The sequence below is a fragment of the Rosa rugosa genome, chromosome 1, assembly GCF_958449725.1.
Source record: "Rosa rugosa chromosome 1, drRosRugo1.1, whole genome shotgun sequence".
NCBI lineage: Eukaryota > Viridiplantae > Streptophyta > Magnoliopsida > Rosales > Rosaceae > Rosa > Rosa rugosa.
In genome coordinates, this window is record NC_084820.1 from 61445676 (window position 1) to 61454408 (window position 8733).

Below are 8733 nucleotides of genomic sequence, written 5' to 3' on the forward strand. Positions count from 1 at the left end.
AACCTCATTTGAACTTGTCCTATTAATTAAGTGTACTCATATGCGCATAAACTTCATTTGTTTCTTGTTCAGCCTAAATTTCCAGTAGAAAGGAAACAATAAGTTTTTGGCAAAAGTACACAAATCTCACAAATTATTCCCACCTCTATTGCTTTCTAAGAGCAGGAAACTGAAAGTCATACTTTCACAACTACAAAGTCCAAGATTCCAATTATGCCTACTCCCTCATAATAAAGCTATGAATCAAGCTAATCTGACTTCCAATTTTCAGGAATCGGAGTTGAAAGGTTTTACTAGAACAATACATCAGTGCCTCAGTAACAAAGAACATTGATTCTCCAAGTACATAATAAACAACACTAAAGCATTTCCGCTAAACCCCATCAAACCAAGAACATGACAAACACCACTATTTCTACACAGAAGTATAGAACACAACCTACAGTATTTCAATTTTGATTAAAGTGAAATAAACACATAACAGGGGAAATTGAGAAACCAAGAACTGGGTTTCAGATTTCAGATTTTCAAACAGATCTGAGATTTTAGAGAGAGAGAGAGAGAGGTCCTGTCACTACCGGCCAGATTGGGTTCGAGGAGAGGGTCGGACCGGAATCAGATTCGAGGATAGATTGAGAGAAGATTGATGTGTCGTCGGCCCACTGTGCCCATGCCGTTGACCATCATTCGCGGAGGAGATTGGGGGAGAGTGAGTTTGAGAGTCGGAGAGAGAGGGATGAGATTCTGAGAGTTTGAGAGATTGAGGGAGTCCGAAGTTTCTGAACCCAAAAACCTAAAAACTTGCCAACATGTTTAATTTTGGCACCTATATCCACCCAAACGTCAAAAAAAAAACAAAAGAAAATGTATAAAATTAAAATACACAACGGCATGTATTACCGTAGCTAAAATTAAAGAAATTTGGCGACGGAAAGAATATGCCGTAGCCATTGAGGACATATTTATGCGACGGTGACGCCATGCCGTGGCAAATAATTTTTCTCTTTGTGACGCCACATTTGTCGTAGCGAATTTTAGATCAACGGCGACGACATTCTCATGCCGACGCTAACTGGTGAAGCCAAATGAATTCTTTTTTGTAGTGGCTGGGAGGATTTTGTCTGTTTGTTACAGTTATCCCCCTGGGATGAGCGGTTTCCCTTGTGGTAATGCTGGTCCTTCTGCCGTTTGCTCTGGTAGTTGCCCTGTTGCCACTCTTTCTTCTTATCAGTTGGCGGCGTCGCAGGGGTTTTGTTAGCGGTCTCCTGATGGCTGGAGGAAGGCTGAGTGGATTTTACTGGTGTTGGCGGAGGAGGTGGGGTCTCTCTATATGTGATGAATTCTGCCTGTGCATGGATGACAGCTTCGCCCATGACGTTGTCATATGCAGCATTTGGATGGTTATAATTGAGATGATAGAGGAATGGTCCCTTTAGGAGTCCTTGGTTGAAGGCTGCCAGCGCTATTGTTTTGTCAAGATCTCGGCACTGAGATGTCGCCGCTCGCCACCTGGTGAAGAATGACTTCAATGTTTCCTCTTCGCCCTGTTTGACGGTGAACAACTGACTTGTGTTGTGGTGTCCGACGACCAGTAGGATGAACCGAGAGAGGAAAGCATTTGATAGTGCGTGGAATGAATCAATGGATCCTGGCGGGCACTCAAAGAACCAACTCATTGCCTTGCTATCCAACGTTTCGCTGAATAAGTGGCAGAGGGTGGCGTCATCGAACCCCTTGTTGTTAGTGACTTTTTTGAAGGTGTCCATATGGACAAAGGGGTCAGTCATGTCGCTGTAATGTGACATCTTTGGTGTCTTCGCATGTGCCGGCCGGATGGCATGCAGGATCCTGGCGGTGAATGGTCCTGGCTTGGACGCAAATAGTGGATTTGGAATTGGCACTGGGGCGCCTGCCTCCGCTCGGATTAACCTTTGCTCTAACTGTTGCATCCTTTCCAAGATTAGGGCGGTTGTGTCTTCAGCGGGTCCCGCCTGGAGGATCCGTTGTGCCATCTCCCGCCTGGGGACAGGTATATTGCCCTCAGTTCTAGCCCTGATTGCCGAACGGTTGGTGTGTGGCTGTGATTCCGCCTCCTGCTCCAACATTAGTTGGGGCGGGGGAGGTGGTCCCATTCCTAGTAGTTCTGGTGGGTTTAGCGGTACCTGCATCTGTATGGTTGGTACGGGTACCAATCCGCCGGTGTTGGGTCGACTGTGTCTGGTGCTCTGCGATTGCTCACTCTGCGCTGGGTTAGCGTTTGCTTCCAGCGCCTTCTTTAGTTCGTCAAATCTTGACATCAGCGTGGCCACCTGCTTTTGGGCCTCGACCTTTTCTCTGCACTCCTGCTCGCGCTCCCTATTTGCCTTGTGGAGGTCCGCCAATGCCAGCTCATACATAGCGGCAAGGTCCTGCACCGGTGGGCGACTGCTACTCGGCCGAGCCTCCGCTGTAGTTTGAGTTGGCGGGACCTGGGGAGTAATTTGCACTATGCCAATAATAGCTTCAGACGACAGATTATATCTGTCATCTGATATGCAAATTATATGTAGTCTATCCAGCTGTCATCTCTTATGGCATCAGAAGACAGATATCCTCTGTCGTCTGTTCTCACTCAGACAACAGAAGTTTCGTAAGGCTCTGTCGTCTGAACAACCCAACTTTGAAGGATATGGAACTTTCTGTAGTTATTAATCACATATAACGACATATTAATGTTGTTGAAATGAGGTACAAACTACAGTTTTAATAAAACCTCTGTCGTCTGAAGACAAATAAGAAAACATATATATGTGGTATGAAGTTACCAAAATAAAGACTTGTTTGACAATCTATTGTTTGAATGCATTTTTAACGACATTTAATTGTTGTTTGTAAATCACTTATAATTGGGTAAATTATGCTCATATGTCATCTAAATAGTTGTAAGACTTTATTTTTATGTCGTCTGTCTCGTATTCCAACCACAATTTTAAGTTTTTATGTTGTCTGATAGAAAATAAAACTTCGCGTTTCTGTTGTTTGATAATCAATTGAACTTCATTTTTTTGTTGTCTGTTAGAAGTATTTATGTTGTTTGATAGTGAATTGAACTTCAGTTTTCTGTTGTCTGTTAAAGGCATATCTGTTGTTTGATAGTGAATTGAACTTCAGTTTTCTGTTGTCTGTTAAAGGCATCTCTGTTGTTTGACAGTGAAATAAACTTCAGTTTTCTGTTGTTACTGTATTTGTGATACAACATATCATAAACCTGCATTTGTTGGATTTGAACCATAGCAAACCTCATTCTGTACAGTAGTCAAACGAGAAAGGCAGATTAATTATAAGATCTGAAATCAACAAATTCCTCATTGCATAAATCAACCCATCAAAATACATTCCCATCAGTAGCATAATACTAAACTAGCTAGCATGGTAGCCTTTACATTAAATGATTTTAATGACTGCCATTGTTGCACGGATTTTAATCTTACTAAGACAAAAACCTAGTAGCATCCATAGAGTAGTTACAGCAACTGCATGCATTTGTTCAACACTTTCCAGCAGTTCTGTCAAAATGCACAAAAGCAGTTCCTAGCCACTACTACTGCTCATAACCTACCAGAAACAAAAGCATATATATAGGCAGTTCTGTCAAAATGCACAAAAGCAGTTCCTAGACACTACTACTGCTCATAACCTACCATAAACAAAAGCATATATATAGGCTGATACTTAATTTTCTGGGAACTTCAAAACATGCTCAGCCCATTCCGCTCGGATCTCATCAATATCATTGTCTGTGTAAACCAAATTTGACCTCGTTCCCCACTGCAATAAGGAAATGCAGCAAATTAAATATGAAAGTTTCATGCACAGAGCATGCACGTACTATATCATTAAACAATAAAGTCCATAGGTAAGCAGTTGATCAATTTTACCTTCATACTAAAATCCAAGTTCTTGTCCTCCACAATCTTGGTTACAGTCGCTCCTGGAACATTTTTCAAAAAATAGTTGGTCTGGTTTTTTGATGCGAAAATAGTTGGTCTAGTTGAGCCTATCCAAAAGTTGCTTGTTCCAGTTCTATCTACACAAAAAGTGGTGCAAGAGCTGCAATGACATTGCTGGTTCAATGTCAGCAATTCCCTATTATAGTGAAAAACAGAAAACATGTCAAGATAAAACCCACTTCTCTGTAATGGAAATTTGTTTCTAAGAACGTTGCAGCAACAAACACCTCACAATTACAAAGACCCTCACGATTCATACAGTTAGACCAGCTCTATCAAAATAGGCCAAACAAAAGAATATGCCTCCCCCAGCTACCACTCTGTAACAACAGAAAACATATAAGATTGACTAAGGGATCTGGTATAACTTAAATGACTGCAAGAATTTGCAGCTTATTGGCAATAGTTACTCTTAAAAGAACAAAACAGAGAATAATCAGAAGAATGGAAGAGCACACAGTTCATTTCAAGCACAACACTAGAGACCAAAACACTGGAGGCAAGAACCACATAGCTAGCAAACAGCAGAAGAAAAAACACATAAAAGGGCACATAACTCCATTCACAAAATCTAAGAACAAAAGAACAAACTATAGCAACTCAGAATATATATCAACTTCTACTGACATTACTTTGTTCAAACACGTCTTTGTATAATTGTGTGTGTAACGTACAGGCATCACTGACTATATGCTAAGGCACTTTGAAGTAGGAAGTTCAAACAAGCAATTCTATTATTGCCAAAAAGAAAAAGAAAAAGAAAAAGAAAAAAGAAATTTCCAATACAATATTCACAGGGGAGAAAGAATCCAAGAAAAGACAAGTACATAGTTACTATTTTTTTTCACACTTGAGCTGTCAAGAAAAATGAAGTTGAATGAAGAAAAATTTTGTAGAGGTTTACCTGCGAACTGTTTTGTTTATCAGGGACTCTTTTTTGTCAGGAAGAGGATGGGCTAGTGTGAAAGTTGTTGTTTCATTTCCTGTTTGTGGCGTAAAGGTTTCCACGTCTAGATAGATGCCTTTGACTACGGAGCCATTTGCTTCATTGATTTTGATCTAGAATGTATGGATTTGGCCTTTTGTCTACTCTATCACTTGTGGAAATGTGTCTTGTGTTAGAGATGGGTTCTTGTTTATCAGGTCTCTGCACATAATAAGAAGAAATAATTTAAAAGAAAGAAAAAAAAAAGAGCAATGAGTGAATGTAAAAGATACGAAATAAAGTTGCATCAACACTAACTTAATAGTAAAAAGGATGCAGTTTAGAAATCTTAGAATGCATTGACATATATTCAAACATACATTAGCAAATAAACTGTACCTAAATATTATAATCTATCACTTATAAATGGATTGTAGAAGCTTGTTGTTCTCAAAGACAAATTCTACATAAATTATCATGATCAATCGTATTGGTATTGCATTTGTTTCACAACTGCAAGAAGCTTGAGTGTATGTTATCCATCACATAGCTATCAATATATCTATCATTATCGGATACAATTTCAAAACTGGCAAAACAGATGCCAAATATCAAAACTTCAAAAGTCCAATAGTTTCTGGCAAAAAGAAATCGAACCCAGACAGGACCAATACAAGAGTACAACTCAATTGAAAATTCTCAAATTTGAAATCACTCAAATCAGTAAGACAATAACAGGAAGACAGTAAGCAAATATTCATACAACTCTTCTCAGTTACCAATTATTCATTATTCATAGTATCATACACAAGAACTGAATACCCAGAAAGGCAGCAACTTACCAAGCTTGAAGAATTCGAAATCGAACCAGAAATCGAACCAAACTTGAGGACGTCTATGCTTTGCTGCAAATTGAACACATGAAATTGAAAACCCAGAAAGCAAGAGACCGATTGATTGAAGAATGAAGCTTGAAGAGTGATAAAAAGAAACCGAGAAACCCAGACTTGAAGATTGAAGACTTACCAATGCGGCCGTGCCTAAGAGAGAGAGAGAAGACGGTGACTGTAGTTTCGAGGAGTTTAAGTTGCCAGAATTCGAGTGCGACGAGGAGTTTAGGAAAAAAAAAATTAGAACAAAGATCAACATCAGAGAAATAATGAGACATCAAAAATCGTTCACAACAAAAAGGTAGAAACTGGAATGAAAAAAATTCCAGTGGAGGAAGGCAATCAGCAGTGAAATGTAGTTGTTATATCCTTCTAGAACTTCGTGGTAGAAACAATGTCAAACTGAAAGAAGCGCAGCTGTCATAATCCTAAAGGCTATAACACATTAAACCGATCTAATAATGGGCGAGTACAAATTATAAATCATTCTAAAATCACTTTAAATAAAAGTAAGGAGAAAATGCATTGTGATCCTCACTGCCATCTCGTTTCATGGTATTGATAAAAACTTCCCATTATGCAATTCAAAAGATTGGCAAGAGAAAGAAGCAAACTTGATTCAAGTTAATACCTGGTAATTAACACAACCTATAAAATATATACGAAAACAAAAAAATAAAAAACAACCATAAACAAAAAATAGGGAGTTGCAACGGAGACATCGTGACAACTCGAACACAAAAGAGACTGTATATTACAGAGAGTTTTGTTAAAAGGCTTCAAAAACGTTCGCACAATTAGCTTTAAGCCTATGGGTAACTGGACATGAAATTGATCTAAAATGTACATGAATTAAAAGAAATACACCTTGAAACTAAGAAACCCTTGTTGGATGATCTGAAAGGGACACATCGCCTGGCAATCAACCTTCATCGTTTGTGGATTTCCTAGAACTATATATTCTGCAAATAATAAGAAGAATAATCAGACCAAACAACGTATAAGATAAAAGAACAGAAATAGATATGCCAAGAAGTACCTATAGGCTAACAAATAAGAACCATACCCTAATATATACACAAAAAAGAACCCATCAACCAATATATACTCCATCTACCATTCTCAGAATCAAAATCATTCAAAAACACACACACACACACACAAAAAAAAAAAAAAACATTCATTATTAACTTAGCATTGCTCATCAATCGGAATCTCATTGTACTTCTGACTAAAGTAATCGTCTTAAACCTCGCTCTCCTACTTTGGTTTTTTCTTCCCTACTGCCAGTCCACCCTAGTTTCTCCGTAATCACAGGTTTTTCTTTATCCACCAAGCATCCTTGATCCTCTTCATAATGGATCATTCTTGTGTACATAGCCTCCTCAATGATCTACTCTTGCAAGACAAAATTATTCCATGTTCAGTTTTCTTCCAATACACAAAGAACCCCAAAATTGGTTGGATGAGATTGACGCACCTAGTTGACAACCATTTCAATATATACAGAAAAAGCATACCTTATTGGTCGAAGCCTAATCGCGACCGCCCAGAGCCCAACATACCCGCCTAGCGCCGCCCAGGAATCGGCTAGACCGACTAGATGGAACCTTGCCCAAACTTACTTTACCCAAACTTCTATACCCAAAACTTCCATACCCAAACTTGCTTTGCCGGAATTGCAGGAGGATGAGAGTGTGTGTGAGCTTGAGAGGGTGAAAGGGATTGAGGGTGGATTGAGGGACTGAGGTTCATGAGAGTGAGATCGAGCGTGTGAGGGAGAGATTGGCTGAAAGTCAGAGGCGGCAAAACGAGCCCGAGTTTTTAGATCTAGGGTTGGTTCTTTTTTTCTTTCAGCTAAGGGAAAGGTCCTAGCAAAAGGAGCCCGAGTTTTTCTTTTTTAGCCAAGGGAGGGATCAAATACTTTAGATTAGCAAATTAGCTGTCAGTTTCCCGTTTACTCAGATGACATATGAATGTAGTCCTAATTTTCCACTTGTTTCCCATTTACTCAGACGACATATGAATGTTGTCCTAAATTTCCACTTTTTCATGCAAATTTATCAGTTCTTTCAGACGACAGATATCTGTCGTCTTAATTTTCTAACTTACTAAAAAGTGAAATAGTATGGATTCTCATGCTATTCAGACTACAAAATTAATTTATATGTCGTCTAAAGAAGTTTAAAAGATTCAAACGACAGAAAACAAAAATTCTGTGGTCTGAAATGTGTCGTCTGAAGGCATTATTGGCATAGTGTTGGGGTTCCACGCTGGGGTTGACCGGTGTGATGAATAGTGCACGGTTAACGTTAATCGCTGGGTTAACGTTAGTCGTTGGGTTGGTGGGAAGCGGGTTGGCGGATTGATCGGCCTGCTCTTCAGCGTTTGCCTCGCTACCGTTAGTCATGGTGGTTGTTGTGGTGGGATGACCTTTTGTTCAAGGATTCCCACAGACGGCGCCAATGTTAATGTCTAAAGTTCAGCGGTAGCTAAACCTTGGTTAACGCTGGTCCGATGGGCGGACCGCTACTTGCGATATGATCGATGCTCCCGCTACATGTCAAGTAAAATACAAAGAGGCGTCAAAGGGAGACCGCGTTGGGCGGTCTTTTCTTCTCCGATGCCTAAGTTAGTCAATGTATTTATGTTGACAACGTAACAGTAGGTAAGTAGTAAATGCGTAATTAATGAGGAGAGAGGAGAGAACCTTTTATAGGTTGGGAAGAGGCTGACCTCTTCCTTGTTTTCGATGTGGGACTGATATGCTTCAGTTCCCAGCTTCTGGAGCTTCTGATGCTATCTTGGCGCAGCGCGTGGGGGCGCGTCAGCGGTGATCTGGGGGTGAGCCGGGGCTCAGGCGGTAGCCTGCTTGGCTGTGTTTCCGTAGGTCACACAGTTGGTGGTAGTTGATACCGCTGGCGGTAGC

General features: G+C 40.1%; 1 long non-coding RNA gene across 1 annotated transcript; it reads right to left on the bottom strand.

Annotated features, from left to right (window-relative positions):
* Positions 1–4899: 4899 nt before the first annotated feature.
* On the bottom strand, positions 4900–7697 carry LOC133743805 (uncharacterized). Its single transcript, XR_009863278.1, has 3 exons — positions 7430–7697; positions 5757–5819; positions 4900–5136 (listed from the first exon to the last, which is right to left on the bottom strand). It is a non-coding gene; the product is annotated as an uncharacterized LOC133743805 (long non-coding RNA).
* Between the last annotated feature and the right edge of the window lie 1036 nt (positions 7698–8733).